Below are 25,618 nucleotides of genomic sequence, written 5' to 3' on the forward strand. Positions count from 1 at the left end.
TGTATGAGAACTTCCGATCTCTGAAGAAGGAAATTGAAGAAGACCTCAGAAGATGGAAAAACCTTCCTTGCTCTTGGATTGGCAGGATTAATATAGTTAAAATGGCCATCTTACCAAAAGCAATCCCCATCAAAATTTCAACTCAGTTCTTCATAGAGCTAGAAAGAACAATTCTCAAATTCATCTGGAATAACAAAAAAAACCCAGGATAGTTAAAACTATTCTCAACAGCAAAAGAACTTCCGGGGAAATCAGTATCCTGGACCTCAAGCAGTACTCCAGAGGAATAGTGTTAAAAACTGCATGGTACTGGTACAAGAACAGGAAGGTAGATCAATAGAATAGGATTGAAGACCCAGAAATGAACCCACACATCTATGGTCACTTGATCTTTGACAAAGGAGCTTAAACCATCCAGTGGAAAAAAGATAGCCTTTTCAACAAATGGTGTTGGCTTAACTGGAGGTCAGCTTGCAGAAGAATACAAATTTATCCATTTTTATCTCCTTTTACCAAGCTCAACTCCAAGTGGATCAAGGACCTCCACATAAAACCAGACACACTGAAATTAATAGAAAAGAAACTGGGGAAGACCCTTGAGGACATGGGCACAGGGGAAAAGTTCCTGAATAGAACACCAATAGCTTATGCTCTAAGATCAAGAATTGACAAATGGGACCTCATGAAATTACAAAGTTTTTGTAAGGCAAAGGACACTGTCAAAAGGACAAAACAGCAACGAACATATTGGGAAAAGATCTTCACCAACCCTACATCCGATAGAGGGCTAATATCCAATATATACAAAGAACGCAAGAAGTTAGACTCCTGAGAGCTAAATAATCCTATTAAAAAATGGGGTACAGAGCTAAACAAAAAATTTCACCTGAAGAACTTCGAATGACTGAGAAGCACCTTAAAAAAATGTTCAACATCATTAGTCGTTAGGGAAATACAAATCAAAACAACCCTGAGATTTCACCTTACACCAGTCAGAATGGCTAAGGTTAAAAACTCAGGAGACAGCAGGTGTTGGCGAGGATGTGGAGAAAGAGGAACACTCCTCCACTGCTGGTGGGATTGCAAGTTGGTACAACCACTCTGGAAATCAGTCTGGTGGTTCCTCAGAAAACTGGGCCTAACACTTCTGGAGGACCCTGCAATATCACTTCTGGGCATCTACCCAGAGAATTCCCCAGCATGTGATAATGACATATGCTCCACTATGTTCATAGCAGCCTTATTTATATTAGCCAGAAGCTGCAAAGAACCCAGATGTTCTGCAATAGAGGAATGGATATAAAAAATGTGGTATACTTACACAATGGAATACTACTCAGCAATTAAAAACAATGAATTCATGAAATTATTAGGCAAATGGTTGGATCTGGAAAAATGTCATCCTAAGTGAGGTAACCCAATCACAAAAGAATACACGCGGAATACAGTCACTGATACGTGGATATTAGCTCAGAAACTCTGAATATTCAAGACACAATTCACATATCAAATGACCCCCAAGAAGAGGAAAGAGAGGTCCCTGGTCCTGAAAATGCTTGTTCCAGCACTGTAGGGGAATACCAGGACAGAGAAGTAGGAGGGGGGTGACAAGGATATAAACAACTAAAATTCATCATATACATAGATGCAATTGTCAATAAAAACAAAAGGAGAAATAAATTAATGACTACCTTTGATTATCAGTGATTAGCCTGAACTTCATGAGATTCTGTTATGAATGAATGAATGAATGAGTGAGTGAACAGGGAAAGGGAAAATCATTTTGAATATAAAAAAAGAATATTGAAAATAAAAAGTTAAAAAAAAAGAAATTTGTTGACTGTCATCCAGTAGTCTCTCTAATTTGGTAATTGGAGAGATATGTCCAATATTGTACAATCCATATACACTTTCTGCTTGTTTGTACATGACAGTGTCTTGCTGTGTACCACATAATGGTCTTGAAATCATGCTTCTCCTAACTCAGCCTCTCTATAAGTACGATTGCTTATTTGATGTTTGTATATTATACTATGGTTTTTCAGAACAGCTTACATATTTCAAAATTGTTTAAACAGCCAAAAGAAAAGTAGACAATTAAAGAGAACATCAAAACGTATGACTGAATGTTTTGCCTGATATTTATAATTATTGTATCAATTTTGAAGATGGCCTTATAAGTTACTCTTTTTCTGAGATGAATGCTTTCCAAATTTCTCACAGCCAATGACTCAGAATCTTACCCTTACCTAATGTCTGAACCACCCTACAAGCAGAACCATTGTTCATTGAATCAGTTGATGAATGACTTCATGGATAGATTATCTTAATACACACAACATTTCTTAAATGAATGTAGCCTGTTCCATGTGAGCTGAGAATGACAATCACTCAAGTCAAATAGCTTTAACCATAAGGAAATCTGTATCCAAATAATAATGCCTACAATTCATTCCTTTGCACAGCAGAACTGTCAACTCTTAGTTTAGCTACTATGGAGGTAAAATCCTTTGGTGATGTGAAGGACATTGACGTTCAGCCTTAGTACGATGAACTCCAATGTCTAAAAATTGTTCTCATTTTGGGTTTATACCACAGTAAGAACCAAGATTTTAAGCTCTACTAGAAACAAACAAACAAACAAACAAAAAGACTTTATCTTTTTATGTTTATTTAATAACATGTCCATTATTTTTATGATTGGTATAAAAATATATATTGTGTTGAATATAATAAAAAATAAAAATTAAATTTAAAAATTATTCTCTTCAATTTGTTTTTAATTATATGCATGCACGCACATGCCTGTGTGTGTTGTGGTGTGTGTGTGTGTACTGTGAATGCAAGTGCCATAGAATGTAGAAGTGGTTCATTGGATCCCCTGGAGCTAGTTATAGGTGGTTGTAAGCTGTCTGAAGCAGGTGTTGGGACTGAACCTGGGTTCTCTGCAAGAGCAGTACCTACTTTTAACCACGGAGTCATCTCTCCAGCTCCAACACTTTGTCTTCAATGACTAAAATTATGTTTTAGATACCTAATTCAGAAGGGCACCTACTAAGTACAAGGTTTTCAAACCATTTCAAAAGAAAGAAAAAAAACTCAGCTTCAAATTTTACAGTTGTGTTAATATTGTATTGTTAAACAAACTCTTCATCTTGTATTTTCTGCTACTTTAAAGGACAAATTCTTAGTGAATTCTTTGTCTGCCATGTCTCTGCTCTAAGTTAGCATTAATGTCTGTGGGGATTTTTTGTTTTATTTTTCTTAATTAATTATATTACTTATTTACATTTCACCTGTTACCCATTCCCAGTCTGCCTCCACAGTTCCTCATGCCTCCCCCTTGCCTCTGAGAGGGTGCTCTCCCCTCCCCCAACCTCGGGTATCCCCCTTCCCTGTGGCCTCAACTCTCTAGAAAATTAGTGGCATCTTCTCCCACCAAGGCCAGACCAGGTAGTCCTCTGCTATGTATGTGGTAGTGTGTGTGGATTTTTTTCCCTTTGGTGGTGGTGATGGTGGTGGGGACTTGGACAAGACCATGGATGCTGTGTGGTAGCTTAGTCTCAAATTTTTTTTATACCAGGTTAGTTGAGACTGCTGGTCTTCCTATGGGGTCTCCCTCCCCTTCAGTGCCTTCAATCCTTCCCCTAATTCTTCCATAGGGATCCCTAACTTCACTGCAATGGTTGGGTGTAAGTATCTACATCTGTCTCAGTTGGCTGCTGGTAGGGTCTCTCAGGGGACAGCCATGCTAAGCTCCTGTCAGTAAGCACATCATAGCATCAGTAATAGGTTCAGGCTTTTATGCCCCCCATCTACCATGAGATGGATCCCAGTTGGATGGGTCACTGGACAGCCTTTCCGTTCAGTCTAGTCTCAATTTCTGTTAGGCAGGAACAATTCTGTGTCAGAAATTTTGACTGTGGGTTGTTAACCCCCTCCCTCCACTTGAGGTTCTGTCTATCTACTGAAGGCAAACTCTTCTTCAAGTTCCTTCACTCCACTATGTGGCATTTTGGCTAAGGTCAAACCCACTAAGTTCTGAGAGTCTCCCAGGTTTCTGGGACTTTCTAGAGGATTCCCCTGCCTCCCACCATCAAAAATTGAATATTTCCATTAATTCTCCTGATTCTCTAGGTTTCTCTCCTGCTTCTTACTCCATAATTGATCCTTAATCTTTCACTGAAAGTACATATTCTATTATACCCTAAACTTCATCGGGGTTGACATTTTAATTATTTCCAAGACTAAACATAGACTTGAAGGAAAAATAAATCCATAACTACATACTTCAGTAGATGCTGCTTATTTGCAAAGTGGTATACCACATTGGGAAAATAATTGAATGAAGGGACCTAAGAAGGTGTTTTCAAAAATCTGAAACCAGACGCTACCTGGAATAAGATGGATGACCGAGAAAAACGTATCCCTGTAGGAATTTGAGAATCAGTATACTTTCTCTTTTTAGTTATGTATGTTAGGATATGTTCCAAGTCTTTGGGCCCCTTTCTAATACTTTTAGGGTCCTATTTGGCTGTTTTCTCTATTTAAAGTCTCATCTTCAAATTAACATGATACCTGGAAAAAATTTTAAAACATATTTTGTTAGGCCTAGAGTATATTATATATGTTCCTTCAAAAGAAACTCTTCCTTTTAATCTCTTCTAGAAGCAGGGATGTCAACCATTCATAGCTATAGATCACCACCCTCACTCTAAGTGGCAAACCAGGTTAAAGGTTTTAAACCATAGCATGAACACACCAAACTGATATTTTTAACACGTAGGAAATATGAATAAAAGAAAAATTATATTTAGACTTCCATATCCATGAATTCTTGCATATGTGAATTTAATGAACCACGTGTTGGAAGTAAGTAGCATTTGAACATGTGTATATTTTTTTCTTATTTTTCCTGAAGCAATATATTAGAACACTTATTTAGATAACATTTTTTATTACTTCAGGTATTAAAAACAATCTAGAGATGATTTAAAATATTCAGGATATGTGTAGTTTCTATGAAAGTACCATACCATTTAATGGAAAAAAACATAAATATCTACTGTTTTCTAAAAGCATTTCTCTTCTGTCCCCATACTTATGAGTTGCTGTATACATATTCAATTTATAGACAAGGATATTTAGACTATATGGATTCTGAACATTCTGGTCTGCAGTCTTAAATTAACACTAAAAAGTGAACAAAAATATCATACACAACCCAAATTTTATAAGGAACAAGCATTAATACTTGAATTCGGTAAACATTTAGCAATGTCTACTATGTGCAAAGTACAGTTTCAGGTGCTAGGGAGAAATTAAAATTTCTTTAACAAACTATTTTTAGATCTCAGTGGCTGTTGCTTACATCACAGTCCAATGTAGTTAGCAAGTATAGGAAGGATGGCTGGGTGACCATGACTTTACCTAATCTAATGATCTATGTCATACATTGTAGGATTCTTACCAACTCTGAATTGTGTTGAAGATGACAGAGCAAATTGGTGTTCCAGTTACCTTTACGTTTCTGCAATAAAATACTCTGACTGAAACAAATTTAGGGGAAGATTTCCTCTAGCATACATTTCCAGGTTATAGTCAATCATTAAAGAAGTCAGGGCAAGAACTGGAACAGGAAATTGGAACAGAAATGCTGAAGGAATGCTGCTTCCTGGCTCAGCTACCTTTCTTATTCACCTCAGGCCACCTGCCAAGGGATAGTACAGCCCATAGTAGGTTGGGCCTTACTCTACCAGCTAACAATTAAGACAGTCCCCCACAGACATTCTCACAGACCTATCTAATTTAGGCTATTCCTCAATTATGAAATTGACAATTAATATTTATTGAGGAATTTTAACCCAGCAACATGGTTGCTCTGGCAAGGGATCACATTCAAAGACCTTCTAGGTCTGTGTGATCTGGCCAGAATGTAGGCATGCCTGGATTACAGTATGATCTGACTGGAATGCAGACACATCCTTAGTATGCACACTTAATCCCTAACCATGAAGGTAAGGCTAGTAGTCAAGTTTGAAAGAGATGTCTCATTCAGGAGCAGACAAAATAGCAAATCAGAGAAAGATTCCACAGAATAAGTCAGAGATAGAATAGACCAAACTTGTGAGAACAGCACAGGAAAGAGAGGCTACTTAGGATCAGCACAGGGGGAGATGTAGGTGATGTGTAGGGTGCTGTGTGTAGAGGAAGCTTTACATGGACAGTTTTACAGAAACAGGTGGGAAAGAGAACAAGCTAAACACAGGTGAAGACAGAATGAGCCAGAGAATGAGAAGGAACCAGAAGAGTAGAACCGATTGCCAAATTCAGCATGAGGCCAGGCAGAGCAATTCAGTCAGAAGCCAAGAGATGCTTGATTGAATCCATCAGTTTGGAAGATTAGATTATATGGAGGCTAGAAGCTTCCTAGGCCTAGGTCTAGGCTCAGCCCAAGCTGTGTATTTGCACAGCCTGGGTATTGCTTAGCCCAAGCAATATATTTGCACAGACTAGGTATAGCTTTCATATCGTCCAATCATCTGAGAAAATAATAGTGACTTTTACAAAAGTTAACTAGGACAGTTAGTCCAGGCACATCATGTGATAGTGTGTTAAGTTTATAAAGGATCACAAAGAACAGTTAACAGTCCTTACCAACTCCAAGTTCAGTGACATCACTTTGGTAGTTTGAAATCAGTTACAGTGTTGAAATATTTATACCATGGAAACCAGCAAACACTCAAAAGTAAAATTATCCTAACCATTTCAAATCAAAGAGAAAAAAAGTCTACAAAAAAACACCGAAATCTTTCTTTCAGAGATGAGTCAGAGTTTGGGGTCACTGCTATTCTTACAGACTGAAAGGAGCTTATAAAGGGAGATTATCCTCCATCCCAGGCTTTTCTCTGTTTCAGAAACAGCCCACCAAACATATTCTTTCCAGATTATTCTTGTCTAATTGCCTGCAATGGATGTGGTGCTTACTTCTCAGCCAAAATTTCTATGTTGAAATTCTAACACCCAGAGGGATGAAGGTGGTGGATAAAACCTTGGGGAAGTATATAAGTCATGATTGAGGTCCCAGGAGCCAGCTAGCCCCTTTCACCTTGTGAAAACATAGGAATGGATGAGGAAAGGGATCCTTATCAGATACAAAATTTGCCAGTGCCTTGATTTTACATTTCCCAGATAAAGAAATAACAGCTATGTATAAGCTGCTTAGTTCCTGGATGGAGTAAGACCTTGCCAATGGCTTAGTTTGTAATTTTTAATTATTAATTGTGTTAGCCATTTGGTGTTTTAAAAATTTTTAGTCATTTTCATTTGAATCAAATACTTCTACAATCAATGAATGGATAACTATCCATGAGAAAACTATTAATTCCTAATAAAACAGAAAAAATTTTCTATAGAAACTCTATACTGTTAGCATATAGCCACTATATTTTAATAGTTTTATTGACACACACACATATATATGCATATATGTATATATATATATATACATATATATATATATATATATATATATATATAATTTGCTTTCATATATGTATGTAGCCATGAGACCAGCTCTATACTAATGAAAATGAACAAATCCATCACTGTCTAAACTTTGTCCCTATCCTCTTAAAATCTAATTAGTGAAGCTTTAAAGACAGTATCTTTTTATGTAACCTAAATTAGCCTTGAATTTGCAATCTACTTCACACTGCTACTTCAATGCTGGGTGGGATTCATTGCCTGTAAAACTTTCAAATGCTTTTCCCCCTAACCTCCTTATCGGTGCTCTGCTAAATACTCAAGGACATGGGGCTTGCAGAGATCCTGAAGATTCTTTCTTTTCTCTGCTCTGTGAACTCTAGATGCCTTGTTCACTCCAAATTCTTAGCTCCATTTGTTCAACATAAGGAATAGTCTGGACCTCCTGAATTATCCTTCCCTGCACTGTAATCCTGACACTCTCTATGCTGGTTGGTTCTTGTCAGATTTACACAAATCTAGACATGAGAACATGCCTTGTTCTTGAGAAAATGCCTCGAAAATCTTGAGGTGTAATTATGTCTGCAGAACAGGATAGAAGGAGCAAGCCAATAAGCAGGACTCTTTCAGGGCTTCTGCTTCGGTTCTTACTTCCAATTCCTGCCCTAATTTCTCTGAATGATGGACTCCAAGCTGTAAGATGAGATAAACTCTTTCCTTCCCTAGTTGTTTGTGGTCAAGGTACTTATCATGAAACCCTAACTAAGATGGGCATACAAGATTTTCTTTTTTATTTAATTAGATATTTGCTTTATTTACGTTTATAATGTTAACCGCTTTCCATGTTACCCAACTGAAAACGCCCTATCCCATCCCCCCTCCTCCTGCTCACCCCCTCCGAATTTCCTGACTTGCATTCCCCTATTCTGAGGGACCGAAACTTCACAAGATCAATGGCCTCTCCTCTCATTGATGTCTGAAATGGTCGTCTTCTGCTACATATCTAGCTGGAGCCATGGGTCCCTCCATGTGTACTCTTTGGTTAGTGGTTTAGTCCCTGGGAGCTCTGGGGGTACTGGTTGGTCCACATTATTGTTAGGAGGATGGGGAAAGGGAGGAAAGAAGAGGAGAAGGAATGAGAGAGGTCGAGATTCTAATTTTAAACCGTTTGAGATTTTTTTTATAATTATGTGTATCTATGTTTGTCTTTTATTTGCATATGAATGTGGCCAAAGGTGTCAGTTGCCCTGGAACTGGAGCTACAGATGGTTCAAAGCAACCATTTGAGTCCTGGGAACCAAGCCACTTCCCTCTACAAGAACAGTTAGTGCTCTTAAATTTGGAGTGTCTCTTCAGCCCCAATTTGAGATTCTTCAATGCTGAAAAATCTTTAATGAAGAATTTTGTACTTCAGATATCTGTCAAGCAGCTATTCACATGGGCAGTTTTCTCAGTATCCCAGAGCTGGAAATAAATTCTCTCCTAACATTGCTGTAGTGAGCAAACAGATTTAAAGTATTTTTTATCAGTTCTGATGAATTCTACAAATTGTATTCAGCATAATAATCATTTTTGGTGAAAATGAAAAACAAAAAAAATCTGTACAGATATAGATGTTCTCAAAGACCTAAGCAATGACCACTGGAATAGTAAAGAAAGTCAGGAGCCAATGTTGAGCCCTTTAAAAGAGTTACTATTTTTAGCTCAGCTCTGATTGAACTATTCCTGATTCTGAATAAGCAGGGAACTTGCAGAAAGCCTGAGTTACCCTCACACCCTTAACATGACTGGCTTTATAAACTAAAACATACTCTAGCCTGGCCATTTTGTGAGTTCATGAAGCCCAAACATATTTAATGAAGAAGTGATTTGGGTTAACTTTCAAGCAACAGTAAAGAAAACATTTACCACTTCCAGAGAACTTCCACCCAGAAAGCCCTGCCTCAGACAGTGGAGCTCCATTGGCATTTTCCTTATGAAATGTCCAAAACATTGGCTATGATGCTTATATTTTTGATTATTATGTGCTTGCGTGCCATTGGTGAGCAAATCTGTCAATGCCTGCCAGCCCAAAACTTTTACCAAGTTCTTTCCTTTTTTTCACAGAGGTGGTCTATATACAATGGACAAAAGGTTCTGTGCATTTTGAGGAGGCATCTGGAATCACCCTGCTTCCAGGCCATAAAATGTGAGCTGAGAAAATGAACTCTGTATTCCTGAATGCTACTGTAGTTTCTTGGGCATATATTCCAGAGCATGGTCATTTAGTTTTGAGACAGAGACAAGACTTGGTGGGGTTTGTACCTTTCATGGAAGTAAACATCAAGAAGTTTCTTGTTCCAATGCTACCTGGGTTGAAAGATTGTTGTAACAATAATCTTTTTATTTATGTTTCATTTGAGAGGAGGTTTTACCTTTTATCCCAGACTGGCCTTGAATTCAGTATATAGCCTAGGCTGGCTATGAACACACAGCCCTCCTTCTGCTTTAGCCTCCTGAGTGTGTGATTATATATGTGAGCCACCATGTGAGGCTGAATGGTTCTCAAATACATCATAAATTACATGACACACTCAGGAAGTTAGACCCCAGAAAACCAAATTATCTTATTAAAAATGGGGTACAGAGCTAAACAAAGAATTTTCACCTGAAGAACTTCAGATGGCTGAGAAGCATCTTTTTTTTAATTATATTTTTTATTTTCTATATTCTTTGTTTACATTTCAAATGATTTCCCCTTTCCAAGTTCCCCCCTCCCCATATGTCCCATAAACCTTCTTCTCTCCACCCATTCTCCAATCACCTCTCTTTTTCTCTGTCCTGGTACTCCCCTCCAATGTTAGATCAAGCCTTTCTAGGACCAGGACCCTCTCCTTACTTCTTCATTTGTTATGCTAATTGTGCCTTGGGTATTCAGAGCTTCTGGACTAATTAATATCTACTTTTCAGAGATTGCATTCCATGTGTATTCTTTGGTGACTGGGTTACCTCACTTAAGATGATATTTTCCAGATCCAACCATTCGCCTAAAATTTTCATGAATTCATTGTTTTTAATTGTTGAGTAGTATTCCATTGTGTAAATATACCACATTTGTCTGTATCCATTCCTCCATTGAGGAACATCTGGGTTCTTTCCAGATTCTGGCTATTATAAATAAGGCTGCTATGAACATAATGGAGCATGTGTCTTTATTGCATGCTGGGGAATCCTTTGGGTTTATGCCCAGGAGTGGTATAACAGGGTCCTCCGGAAGTGTCATGTCCAGTTTTCTGAGGAACCGCCAGACTGATTTCCATAGTGCTTGTACCATCTTACAACCCCACCAGCAGTGGGGTTCCTCTTTCTCCACATCCTCGCCAACACTTGTTGTCTCCTGAGATTTTATCCTTAGCCAAGCTGAGAAGCATCTTAAAAAAATGTTCAACATCACTAGTCATCAGGGAAATGCAAATCAAAATAACCCTGAGATTTCACCTCACACCAGTCAGAATGTCTACAGCTGTCTAGCACGAGACTTCTATAAGGAACCATTTGAACAACATGCACAGTGTTCAGTGAAATAAGTTTCTTGAGACTTCAGAATCCAAATTTAGTTCTCGATCAATGAGTCAGATTAAGTTTGTAAACTCAAGGGTTAGGGAGAATGAGATCACAATCAGAAGATCTTATCCTAAACATCTACTGATCCCCAAATTTCTATCACAAGCTATGACTATTTTCCCTCTTTTTGAGACTTCAGCAGTATGTAGGTGATGCCACTAGCATTGGGTTAACTGATCAGGGTGACTTCTTAGTAGATTCGGGGGCTGTTAGAGAAAGATATGAGGAGCATGAAATAAAGCTAACTTTTCTTTCTCTTTAAAGTTTAGGTCTATCTTTGTAGCCTTGATTGGCCTCGATTTATACAGCCAAGACTCATCTCAAACATAAAATTTATGTGCCTTGACCTGCTGGTATTACAGGTGTTTACCACTATTTCCTGTTTAAAGCTTCTCTCTCTCTCTCTCTCTCTCTCTCTCTCTCTCTCTCTCTCTCTCTCTCTCTCTCTCTCTCTCTCTCTCTGTGTGTGTGTGTGTGTATGTCTTTGAGGCAAGGTCTCACATATCTCAACCTGATCTTGAACTCAACTTAGAGCTATGGATGACCAGGAACTTCTGATCCTGATTGGCATCCTGCCTCAACTTCCTGAGTATTTTGTTTATTGATCGGTGCCATCATACCAGTTCTATGCTAGGCTTGGGATTGGACACAGGTCTTTGTGGATGCTAGTCAAGCATTCTCATAACAGAGTTATATTCACACCCTGAAAACTACCATCTTTGGAGTTTTATCTACTTATTATCAGGCTTTCTTTGGAGAACTCTGATGAAAGATCACCCAGGTTAAGAATGCCTTATAATATATTAGTTGTTATAGCCATTTTACTGTATATGTAGTGTATTTTACCAGATATGTTTTGATCTCTATCCTTACAGAGATCCTGAGTGGTGAGTATCATGCCTATTTTACAAATAAGAAAACTAGGAGTCCCTGATAAGACTTGGTAGGATCATTAAAACTCAAACTTAGGCTTGTAGAATTCCACTGTTCTATTTTCCCTACACCTCTTCTGTATCTTTAATCAGTTGACTTTACTAAAAGAAAAGATATAGACTAAGTAGCTTAAACAGAAAACATTTTTGTGAAAGACCAAAATCAAATGGGCTTGTATGGCCAGTTTCTAGTGAGGGACCCCTTTTTACTTTTCTTCTTACTGTATCCTCCTGTAGGTGAGAAGGGACTGAGGGGTCGAGGAAGAGAGATATTGGCAAGGAGGGAGGAAGGGAGACAGTCAGAGACAGAGAGAAAAAGAGACCAAGAGACAGACATAGAGACAGACAGATACACAGATAGAGATCTTGAATTTTGTGGTTTTTTTTTCCATAAGTGCACCAATCTCATTTATGAGGGCTCGGCTTGTATCCAATCACCTGTTGAAGACCTTGCCAGCCAAATGCTATCACTTCAGTTATCACATCTCTAATATATAAACTGTTGGGGCACATTCAGTACATGACATCACTTTTAATAGTGTTTATTCCCATGTTTGCAAATAAAACTGTGGCTCCTCAAATAACATCGAAATGTTTCCCCACAAGTGTTTGGGGGATTTGAACTGTGCTCTCATCCATTCTCTGTTGAATTTATCCTCCCTTGGAATCAGCCCCCACCCCTCCATACCCTTTGCTTCAGTGAAACAAAACTAGTTCATGTTCATACATACCCTATAATCATCCATGTATATTCTTTTCCAAAATAAGGAAGGTGGGATGTTATGTAAAAATAACTGCATGGAACCTAACTTTTGCTCATTTTGGGGCCAGACAGAAAGGAAACACAGTGTTTGAAGGATAACTATTAGACTTGGAACACACAGCAGTGCTCCAAGGCTGTAACCATAATGCTGGTATAATCCTGAAGATATTTTTATATAAAATCAATAAGGCTTAGATACCAGGGATCAGAAGGACTATAATATAACCATGGCTTCCACTATAGCAGCTTTGGGACAATGGAGATAAGCCCTGGGAAGGTATATCATACTCATAGACGGAATGGCAATTTGGCAAAGTAGACATTATTGTTACCCTTCTATTTTCTGGATTAAAAACCAGGAAAAAAAGAATAAGAAGTGTTAATATTTGAGCACAAATGAAGCATCCTATGAGGCCCTGGAAATAACTGGGGAAGGAGATACTTTTGGCAGCTGAGACAAATGTTATTCAGGGCTGTTATTCCCATAGTGTGACCACATTCTTATTTGAATAACCAGCTGGTGGAGTTGGACAAGACAGAGTTATAGTTCATTAATTTGAGAAGTGTAGCATCTATCATGTATTGAACATGTGCCAGACACTTCAAGTCTCTAGGGAGCCAAAGAGAAGGCCCAGTTCCTGCCTTCTGAGAATTTACATATGGATACTTCTTATCTGCACAAGAGGTTTTAACCTGCCTATTTCTTCATCTTTTGCCCCAAGGCTGCTAGCAATAGCCATATAGATTGTGCTTTATACAGAGATTATTATGTGATTGGCAATACTTGCAATTGTGTACAACACAACATGGACCTTGTTTAGTCAAATACAGTTCACCTAAAATATTTTCTGTTTTGACTGTCTTCCAATTCCTTCCAGATGCACCTCTGCTCTTAACTCTTCTTTACTACTTATCTTTCCTCGGCCATAACCCCCAAGGTGTTCTTTTCTGTGCCCAACGTGAGCACATTCTGTCTAAAAGTCAAACAGGGGATGCCTAGGCCTTCTCTTGTAAATGTTTTCATTTACAGTTTAGCTCGGCATTTGTTTCACTCGTTCGGCTTATGTACTCACTTGGTTTCCAGTGGTAAGGGTAGGAGTTGTGCTGGTGTCATCTTGTGTCTCCAAACAGGGCTCTGCACAAAACTGAAACCCAGTAGGAGGAAAGAAGAAAGTGCTATTGAAAACAAGAGCCCTTTTAAACCATGAGAGATGCCAGCTGAAATGGAGTGTCTGTGACAAAGTATTTCAGTCAATGGTTTTTCAAAATTTTTTAGTTGTTGACTCTCAAGTATTTATACTAATGGCAATCAGGAAAAGTACACTATTGGAAATGTACCAAACCAAAATCAAGAATAATTCTAGGCAACTAATTTTTTTAATCAAATTGTGTGCAATAGTGTCTGATGAAAAGAGAATTAAGCCTGGTTGACCCATTGCAATTCCTTCCTGTGAGAGTATACTTCATTCATTATCAGAACTGGATCTTTTTATATGAGGTCCTGAGTATGCCAATGCAAGGAAATGAGGGATCAGGGGAGTTTTCTCACAAAAGGAGGGACCAAAGGAATAAAAGGAGGATATACAGGTAAGATGGAGGGAAAGAAACAAAAAAGCAAGAAGAGGAGGGAGAAGGAGACCATGAGAGGCATAGGGAGGGAAGGTAGGCATGAAGGAGGGAGGGAGAGAGAGATAGGATGAAGAAGACAGAGGGAAAGAAAGAGGAAGAGAAGGAGAGAGGGGCAGACAAAAGGGGAGCAAGGGAACTCTCTAAACAGACCATTATTTGACTTTTTGATATGTGATTGAAGTTCAATGTGCTTTAATTGACACAGGAGTCTGGAATGCTCTGAAACTCTGACTAACCCACTGATAGTCTCCCTGGGTAAGTAAAACTTACTTTCTCATTTGTAACCCTAACCACAAGGTTAAATTAGTACCATCTTCTTTTTAGTCTGTATGAGTAAAAAATGCACCTAGCCCCATTTCTGTAGACAGAATAAGTGTCATTTCCTCCACACTCTTATAAATTCTTATAAATTATACACTCTAAACTAGGAAGTTGACTAAGTCCTTGGTCACAGAGCACAAGATTTTCATCTGAAATTACTCCTACCAGGCTGCTTCATCTGCTTTGGAACACAGCAGCCCCCTGAGTGAATTAGAAATGCAACTTCAGGAATGAGCTACTCAGACAAAAACCCCAGCATCCTATGAAGTCTGACTGCAGCTTCACACAAAGTCATTTAGGAAAGAAAATGCAAATTGTTTGACTTAGACCACAAACATCCAGGCTGTGTGGTCTGATACTAGGTTGTCTGGGAAGGCCCTAGTGTTCCCCACCCCCATCCCTGGTTCTGGCCATGCACACAGTGTTTCCTCATCAGCCACCATTCATGTGAGCATTTGCCATCATACCACCCATTCGCCACCATGGGTGGAGCTGCTTGCTGTGCTTGCTTTTCTCATGGTGGTGAACTGAAATCTCTCTGAAACAGTGAGCCAAACTAAACACCCTCTTCTATATATTGTTCCTATCAAATGTTGGCCACAGTTAAACAAAAGCACTTAAAACAGACTCTAAATGAGAAGACTTGGAAATTCAAGTAAGTGGTTTCATTTCTATGTGTGCTATCTCTACATTACAGTTGCTCTATCCTTAGCCTTCCATCTTATTTTCCCATGTATATCCTTTTTTTGATTATCTCCTTTCCTTTCATTTCGTTGTCTATAAGTATTTGTTAAATCCATGCTATGCAGTTGGCTTTGTTCTGAGAAGTGAGACTATAGTTATAAATGAGAGAGTTAGGGCACATCTCCTGTAGCTTATATTCTAGAGGAGAAAAGATAGCAAGTAAATAAATATGTATCTTAAACAATTTTTACTTTGTACTGTTCTGATACACATGAATTTTCAGGACCATAATTTTATTTATTCCAGGCCACCCAACAGCATAGTTCAAATTATAGTCACCATCATTTAATAATTGTACAGTTTCTTGAAGTACAAATGTCCACCACTGACTTACTATATAAATGATAACTGACCAGATATATCCTATCCTTCAGATTCAGTCACTTATTAGTCACCATGCGTGTTTTATGGTTCACACACTTTTAGCAAAGTTTGTCTTGTCTTCTTATCTCCACATGAGGCAGACATGCTATAAGCAAAATAATTTCACATTTAAATCACTACTACCATTGCACAATGTTCCATGCTACTGTGACTGTCCTAAGTGAAAATGCAAATAATTTGCTATTTATCACCAATACTTTATTCAAGTGCCCAGTGAACCATGATTTTTTCCCACTATTAAAGACAATTAGGTGCATCAGGCTATTTCTTTAGCTGATTTTGAAATAGGACATGAGGCAAATCATTCAGCATATCTAAGCTACATGACAGAAAGTAACATACTATATACTTTGTATATAGTATGGCAGACTCTAAACTCTGGTGTGTGGGTGACTTTACAGTATGGTTTCATCATTTTTTAATTTTTTGGTTTTTGGGATCTTTCTGTCTCTGCCTACTAAATTTTGAAATTATAACCACATACCATAACACTTCATGCTTTGCATGTTTCTAGTTGAAGGTAAATATAACTGTAGAAGAAATGACTCTCCATGGATATATGGGCTCACTGTTCTTGTAAGAGAGTTTCTTTTTTTATTAGATATATTCTTTATTTACATTTCAAAGGACTTTCCTTTTCCTAGATACCCACTCTCTGAAAGTCCCATAAGCCTTCTTCTCTCCCCCTGTTCTCCAATCCACCCCTTTCCTGTTTCCCTGTCCTGGTATTCCCCTACCCTGCTGCACTGAGCCTTTCCAGGACCAGGAGCCTCTCCTTCCTTCTTCTTGGGCATCATTTGATATGTGAATTGTTTCTTGGGTATTCTGAGCTTCTGGGCTAATGTCTGCTTATCAGTGAGTGCATACCATGTGTGTTCTTTTGTGATTGTGTCACCTCACTCAAGATGACATTCTCCAGTTCCACCCACTTGCCTAAGAATTTCATGAGTTCATTGTTTTTAATAGCTGAATAGTATTCCATATTGTAAATATACCACATTTTCTGTGTCCATTCCCCCTTTGAAGGACATCTGGGTTCTTTCCAGCTTTAGGAATTCTTTAGGAAAAGAATTCTGATGGCAAAGATGAATCTGTATCAGTGTACTTGATGTGGAACAGTTTCACACTAACAGAACATAAAGAGTTCATGAGACTGAAAATTCAAAGGACAAAGTGCTGGAGGGGGGCATGATTCATCAAAGAATACAAAGAATGTTCTGTCTGGGTAATTTTGTTTTCTTTTTAAAATACTTGTATTAAATTCATTTTTTGACTGTTACACACACACATGCCCACTCAGGGAATTCTGATCACTCTCACCTCTATATTCCCTTATAACTTTCCCATACTTCTTACCTGCTACAAGTTTTTGTGCCTTTTTGTTATGTTTTGTGACCCATTGAGTTTAATCAGAATCATCTGTGTGATTGTGGGTTGAGTCCACTGGAAACTGGTGGGCTTCTCTGTGGATACACAAGCGGAAGAATGTAGCTTGCTTCCCCTTCTCCAGAATCCATCAGTATCCAATAGTTCTGCAGAGAGAAATAGTCTTGATCCATGATTTACTGTTAATAGTCAAGCTTTGTGCAGACCCATTTTGGGCAGCTACAGATACTGTGAGATCATAATCATGTAATCTTGTGCTGGTTGTGTCATGCCTAGGAGATACAATTTCACATCTCTTTCCTCTATCTTCACTTTTTTACATTCTTTCTGTACTCTTTTCCATGATGCTTCCTGAGTCTTAGTGGGAGTGGTATAAATATTTCTTTAAGGCCAATCACATAAGTGTCATTTGTTCTCAGGATCCACATATCTCTTCGTTCATGGCCTTCACTGCAAAGAGAAACTGTTGATTAGAGTTGAGAGTAGCATGTTCTATGGATATAATTATAAATATTTATAAGGCAGTTTGGCACTGTGTAAATTTAGCTAAGCAACATTACTAACTTTCTTCCTTTGGCCCAAGACCTCTTCAGATGGATTTTTTTTAACTAGGTTTACATTACCAGGCATGGATAACCTCTTGTGGAGCATGCCTCAAATCTAGTCGGAGAACAATTGGTTTTCCCCATAACAGTCATGCTCCTATTGTTCTGGTGGATCTTTGCATTATTTTAGAATGTGAAGAGATGGAAAGATGGTTTAGTGGCTAAGAGGGCCTCCTGTACTCCCAGTGGGCTAGAGTTTAGTTCCAAGTACTCATGCTGATGGGTTAAAACCATCTGTTACTCCAGCTTCAGGAGATCTGATGTCCTCTTCTGGATTTTGTAAGCACATGCACACATGTGGCACATAAGCATGCATACATATACACATAAAATAAATAAACAGTTTTAAAAGATGAGAACAAAAGGCAAATACTTCTTTAGTTATATTATTTTCTGAGATGTGGGGAAGGGCGGTCTTTATATAGAGTAGAGGGTGGTTTCAAACTCATGATCCCCCAGTCTGAGTGCAGGTATGTGCTGCTACATATAACTCAAATGAGTTTTGGTAAGCCATTTCTTTTATTTCTGGGGAAATACACATAATTTACTAATTTAATCATGCTTAAGGGTACAATTCATTGGTTTAAAAATATATTCACATTGTTCTGTGACCATCACCATCATTTATCTTCAAGAGTTTTTCAACATCCAAAACAGAAGCTCTGTATCTCTTAAACACTAATGCCAATTTCTCTGGTACTTTCTACTCAACTTTCTGTCTCTATAACTTTAACTCTTCTGATATGACTATAATCGATGAGAATAATCATATACTATTTGCCTCTGCTTTATTTTTCTAAATATAATATCCTTTAGGTACGTTCTTGCCATATCATCTATCAGAATTTTATTAATTTTAAAGACCAATTTTTCACTATATGTGAGTACTTCATTTAAAAAAAGATCTTTTGATATGCCTATTTTTATTAGTTACATTTGAATGAACATATAAGGTAATAATGGTATTTTCTATTATTTTAGTTCTTCTTTCCTCATTCTCTCTCTGTCTCTCTGTCTGTCTCTCTGTCTCTGTCTCTGTCTCTCTGTCTGTCTCTGTCTCTCTGTCTCTCTGTCTCTCTGTCTCTCTCTGTCTCTCTGTCTCTGTCTCTCTCTCTCTCTCTGTCTCTGTCTGTCTCTGTCTCTGTCTCTCTCTCTCTCTCTCTCTCTCTCTCAGTTTTCCTGTGTTCCATGACTGTCCTGGAATTTGCTGGTAGACCAGTACACTATCATGCCTGACTTCTCAGACCCCAAGGGATTTTCATGCGCCTTTGGTTTTTGTTGATCCTCTTCCCCACATTGTCTACAGCCCAGTCCACTAGTCTCATTTCTTCCTTGCCCCAACATATTCTGCTTTCATATCTCTTGTATAAATATGTCATTCTGCTTATTGATTTGCATTGTTTCCACATTTTATCTATCTTGATAAGCAAAGAGAGAACAAGAAGACAATAAAAACTAAGTTCATCTACTTTGTAATTTGGCTAAGGCTTCAACATGGGCAGAGAATGAAACACTTCTGGATGATCTGTTGTTACCTTGGTTTTGTCAAGTACCTGAGGGATTTGCCCTCTTCAATCTTGCTGAGCCTCCTGGAATTTTCCTAAGAAGCTTTCTGTCTGAGATACATGTCACCAAGGACATGGATAACCAAGAATCCATTCTAAGTTAGAACTACTAGGTTATGTGGTAGCTTTAGAATTGCCCAGGAAGCAGTGGCCAGATTTCCTCACCATCCAGACAGGTTCCCACAATTGCAAGACTGAGGAAGCTATGCAAAAATGTCTGTTAGGACAGCAAGGTTTCTCTTCTGCCTAAAAAAGATAGTTTCTAAAGTCCTTCCAGCTGCCACTGATGAGAATGGATTGGGGGAGGACATATCTTTAAGAGAAACAGAAAATCCAGAATACCACCCTAATATTTCAGTAGAAGCAAGTGATTTAACATATGTAGCACATCATGCAGGCTTCATATAATTGTATTGTTGGCCACATTATTTTGAATTTAAAAGTATTTGCCCTCCAAAATACCCTTAAGAAAACATCATTCAAAGAATCAACACTGATAATCTTTCCCACCCACAGGTTTTCCACAGGGGAATTATGCTTAATTGAAAATTGAAGAGTCTTGCCACATGCCAGTAACCTTTTAATTTCAGGTTTAATGCATGCTGACCACTTTGAAAACCAGCCTTTCAAAAAGCTCCTGAGTTTATCAGAAATATCTATATTGTTGCGCAGATATAATTGAGTATCTAGTTCTCGAAAACTTTTTCTTAATGTCCTATAACCTTTTATGGTATCTTCATTGATATACAGCATAAAATAGCCCCAACTTGAAGATATTAATTCACTAAGGAAAAAATATTCTTGCTGCATTCCAATTGTGTAAAATCATGGAGACAAAAAGCAAATGCAGAGTCCTTTGATTAAAGGTTAAGGGCAGTTTCTTTGTATTGAGCTTTCCAGAAGGAGCTATTGAAATATTAGTGATATACAGAAATTACATGCTTGCAGAATCTTTTGCCATCCTAAAATAGTTCCACATTTGCCTCAGAATTTTAGTTTCTCTTTCCAGATTCAAATTTGTTTCAAAGTAAAAGGAAGTTTACATGATTTTGTAATTTGAGGTTTTATTATAACAAAAGGGAAAATTATATCAATCTTTTGAGGTTGTTCTTTTTAAAAAACTTTTTTTGAGATATGATGGTAATTTAGTCAATTATTTAACTTGAAACAAAGTTTCTTACCTTAAAATTCTTGTGATTATTATTCTTATAAACTCAAAAAGATAAAGAATGTTCAGTGTTAGATCAGAAAGAAATCTCAGCATATATTCTATCCAGAACCTTCATTTGATATAGCTAAATAGACTTAATGATCTGTTTTGGGAAGGAATAGCTATGTGGCACCTACTTGTCTAGATTCTGTAGCAATAAAGGCTTCAGAGATCCTTTCAATGATGATATAATTCGAGGTAATGGGAAATGGGACACAAGTCTAGAAATTGGAGTGTGCAGCCTCTCCCTCAAAGGTATAGATTAGTTCTCCAGGCAATGCGAGGGGAGATTTACTCTGTCCTCATTCTTAGGGCTATGTGAGAACTTTCAGGCACTCAGAAGATCCCCTGTAATTTAGCCAAGACTTTCCCCCACTATATCCAGTTTCTGAAATGTTTATTCTTCATACAAGTCCCAATAAGTCAGTGCTTCTCAACCTTCCCAGTGTTAGGGCTCTTTAACTCATGTTGTGGTGACCCCCATTGAGAAACATTGCTACTTCATAACTCTAATTTTGCTATTGCTATGAATTTTAATGTGAATATGTGTTTTCCAGAGGTTTTAGGCAACTCCTGTAAAAGGGTCATTAGACCCCCAAAGGTTGAGAACTGCTGCAGTAAGTGATTCCCTATGATGATGATCCCTGTCGGCCGTACCTGGTAGATAAGAATTCATTCAACCCTGCAGCCCTTACATATCCTGGAATTAGTCAGTGAAAGGTGCTGTCATTATATGGCAATGGCTCTGAAAACCAAACAAAATCCTACAGTTTCACTGAACTCCAGTCTCAGAACACGAGGAAAACTAGCCACCGTGCAATACTTCATTACAGAACAGATAAATGTGGCCAAGGCTTAACACAGTTCTCTAGATAAAAATTCAATACTTTTGTATTGAGGCGAATCTGGATTTTGATTTTTCTCATTTTCTTTCTGGAAACAATGGCTTGCAAGTTGCAAAATGTCAACTAGTAATCAGATGTGGCAAAAGCAAAATATATAACAGGAGTGAGGCTGTTGGAGAACATGCTCTTTTTGATATCTGAATAAATGAATATAGAAATTAGCAGGTAAGAGCTGGGCACATAGCTCATCAAAGTACCTGCTTAGCCTATTCATACCCCCCAGATTCAATTTCCATTATCATAAAAAAGGAAAAGGAAATGAATATGTGATTTTAAAAAACAACATCCTAAGGCACAGACTTTGAACTTTCCTCAGAATTCTTATTATGTGACATTATGATAGAATCCACACCAGCATGCAATTTTGGCAGTTGGACAGACTGTCTGAGTTTCTTATTGTTGCCACAAATTGCTATAAAATCAGTGATACTGAACAATACAAATTTATGATCTTATACCTTGAGAGACTAGGGGACCAAAATTATCCCAATTAGGGTAAAATCAAGATGTCACTAGGGCTGCTTCCTTTTGGAGGCTTTAAGGGCAGAACCACCCCCTTTCCCTTTTCCAGCATTTTGAGTTTGCTAAATTCCTTGGCTTGTGGTCCTTTCTTCTGCCTTCAAAGCCAACAACAGTGAGCTGAGTCCCTCTTGTGTCACTTTGTTTTGATGCATAGCTCCGTTGCTTCGTCTTCTAAAAATCCTTATTATTACATTATTGGACCGACCTGGAGAGTCTAAACTGCTTTCTCTATCTCCAGTTTCCTAATGAAATCACAAGCATCCTTTGTCATATAAGAGGACATATTCATTGGTTTTGGCAGTTAGGTTGTGGATATGGTCTGGAGGTGTTATTCTGTCTACTATAGCAACCATACTATACATTTTTAGTGGATCTGAGGATTATGGCATTTCAGACAATTAACACTGATTTCCTTTCAAGTATCATCTTCTGGATGCTATTGAATTATCTTTGCCTATTGTGCCAATATTCCAGTATATGGCTAATCTTGGTTTGGAAGAAGATGAGAAAACAGAAACCCAAAGAATTAAATAAATCTCTCCAACAAACCTCCAAGGTGAGCCAACTGGGGTCCCCAGGTTCTGCTCAACATACTTCTTCCTTTCCTCCAGGAATTGTGTCCTAGAAAAAATGGGAGTGAGTAAGTATCACACTGAGTGCAGTTGTGTGGTAATCAGGGAGTGGATGAGGAAAGAGAAATGCTATTCTATCTACAGGTAATAAAACGAACAGCCACATAGAGTCTGAACTCCCAGATCCAGTTTATCACTTTAAACAGACCACCAATACCACCGCCATCACCACCATTACCTCCTTCTCCACCTCATCCTCCTTCTCCTTCTCCTTTTGAGAGGGCCTCACTATAGAGCTCAGGCTGCCACGAAGTTTGTTTGTGAGCCAGAATAGGCTTGAAATTTCAGTCCTCTTGCCCATACCTCCTAAGCACTGATATTACAGGTGCATGCTGTCACACATAGGTTCTAGTTCCTTCTATTCTTTAAGTAGGATAACTATACTGGGCATGTTTCACTTAATGTGTCCTCCATAAGATATTTAAGGCCACCTTTTCCCTTAATGTTGCATGAATTTTGAGAACCAGAACAGGTTCTGGGATCCGATCCTTCAGATGGGTAATGAGAATGAGGATGAATGGTGAGATCAGTTGGCCCTGCAGTAACTGGCTCCTGCCCACTTCTCTAACCTTACCTCTGTGCTCTTGCTGTGCACTAGCCACATTTGCCTTTGTTCTGACTTTGAAGTGGAACTCTTTCCCAAGTAGCTACAGTAACCTGGATTTCATTATTCAGTTCCAAGCTCAATTACTTTCTAGAAAATTCTTTAACTTTCTTAATTATCAAGAGTACGTATTTCTACCTTTTCCTGTCATGATTTTCTTGGCTTTCCTTTTATTCCCTTCATAGTTTAGTCCTTATTATGATATTAAACTCCCCCTTCCTTTCTCTCCTCTTTCTTTGACCTTCAACTTAAAGTACCTTTAGCTGTGTTTTTTTAGTTTGCTGCTGTATCTCCAGCACCTACATCCCTGGCACATGATAGAAGTTGTACAACAGCTATAAATGATTATCAGAATACAGCTATTAATGTAATGTACTCATTTGAGATTTTTGTTTTGTATAAAAATATATGTATTGAAATTCATTTCCCTTCTCATTAATTGTTTAGTCTCTCTCTGATGTCTCTTTATACTCCCCAGCTCTTTCTCCTCTTCACCTCATTTCTTCAAAGTCATGCTGTGGGTTCCCTTTTCTTTATAAGTACTTAAATTATATTTAAGTAAAATCCCAGAATATTAAGAAACCTAAAAAATGAATGATTACTAGTGAAACTTTAGAGGCCATTGCTGCCTAATAGTAAGCTACTGTGGGTTCCTTTGCTTCCCTAATCAAAAATACAACTGGGGGCTGGAGAGCTGGCTTAGTGGACAAAAGCACTTTCTGCTCTTACAATTTCAGTTCCCATTTACAGATGGTTCACAGCCACCTGTAAATCCAGCTCCAGGGAATATGACACCCTCTGCAGGCCTCTGAGGAAAATTACACCCATCTGTACATACCCTGACACATACACAAAGACATACACATACTTTTAAAAACTCAATAAAAGGGCTGGAACAATGTCTCAAATAGTAAGAGCACTGGTTGTTCTTTCAGAGGACCCAGGTTTGAGTCCCAACATTTATATAGCAGCTGACAGCTGTCTGTAACTCCAGTTCCAGGGGCTCCTACCCTCTATCCCATACAAATGTACAGGCAAAATACCGGCTGAGAAGCACCATAAGAAATGCTCAACATCATTAGTTATTAGGGAAATGCAAATCAAAACAACCCTGTGATTTCACCTCACACCAGTCAGAATGGCTAAGGTTAAAAACTCAGGAGACAGCAGGCATTGGCGAGGATGTAGAGAAAGAGGAACACTCCTCCACTGCTGGTGAGATTGTAAGATGGTACAACCACTATGGAAATCAGTCTGGCGGTTCCTAAGAAAACTTGACATGACACTTCTGGAGGACCTTGCTATACCTCTCCTGGGCATATACCCAGAGAATTCCCCAGCATGCAATAAGGACACATGCTCCACTATGTTCATAGCAGCCTTATTTATAATAGCCAGAAGCTGGAAAGAACCTAGATATCCCTCAATGGAGGAATGGATACAGAAAATGTGGTATATATACACAATGGAGTACTATTCAGGAATTAAAAACAGTGAACTCATGAATTTTTTAGGCAAATGGTTGGAACTGGAAAATATCATCCTAAGCAAGGTAATGCAATCACAAAGGATTCACATGGAATGCAATCATTGATAAGTAGATATTAATTAGCCCTGAAATTCTGAATACTGAAGATATAATTAGCATATCAAATGATTCCCATGAAGAAGGAAGAAGAGGGCCCTAATCCTGGAAAGGTTTGATCCAGCATTGTAGGGGGAGTACCAGGACAGAGAAAAGGGAAGGGGAAAGATAGGAGAATGGATGGAGAGAAGAGGACTTATGGGACATATGGGGAGGGGGGAACTGGGAAAGGGGAAAGCTTTTGGGTTGTAAACAAAGAATATAGAAATAAAAATATATAAAAAAAACAAAATACCAAAGCATACAAAATAAAAATAAAAAATAAATTATTTACACACACCCCCGGCAATGGGCAGAGATGCCTTGTTGTGGTGTTTCTATATTATTCAGGGGCAGAGAAGATGACAGTCATTTGTATTCCTTAGTTTGATGCCTGGCTTTGTGGCCAAAGCTATTCTATAGCTATCCAGGACTCATAAAAATAAAATCAAATCTAATCCAGGTAGCACCGTACAGGATGAAGAAGACAGTCAGAGACCTGTGGACTGCCATACCACCCACAGATCTACCCTCCAGTGCACAGCACGGGTGGGCCATAGATACACACTTTCTGCCATGCCACACAGCATGGATGGAGAATGTCACCCAGTTACCTGCCAGCTGTGTGACCATCCTGCAACATGAAATGCCACAGTGTATGAGTATGTATGTAATGATCAGATGGGAAAGAATGTGAAGTTGAG

Source organism: Apodemus sylvaticus, chromosome X, assembly GCF_947179515.1.
Source record: "Apodemus sylvaticus chromosome X, mApoSyl1.1, whole genome shotgun sequence".
NCBI lineage: Eukaryota > Metazoa > Chordata > Mammalia > Rodentia > Muridae > Apodemus > Apodemus sylvaticus.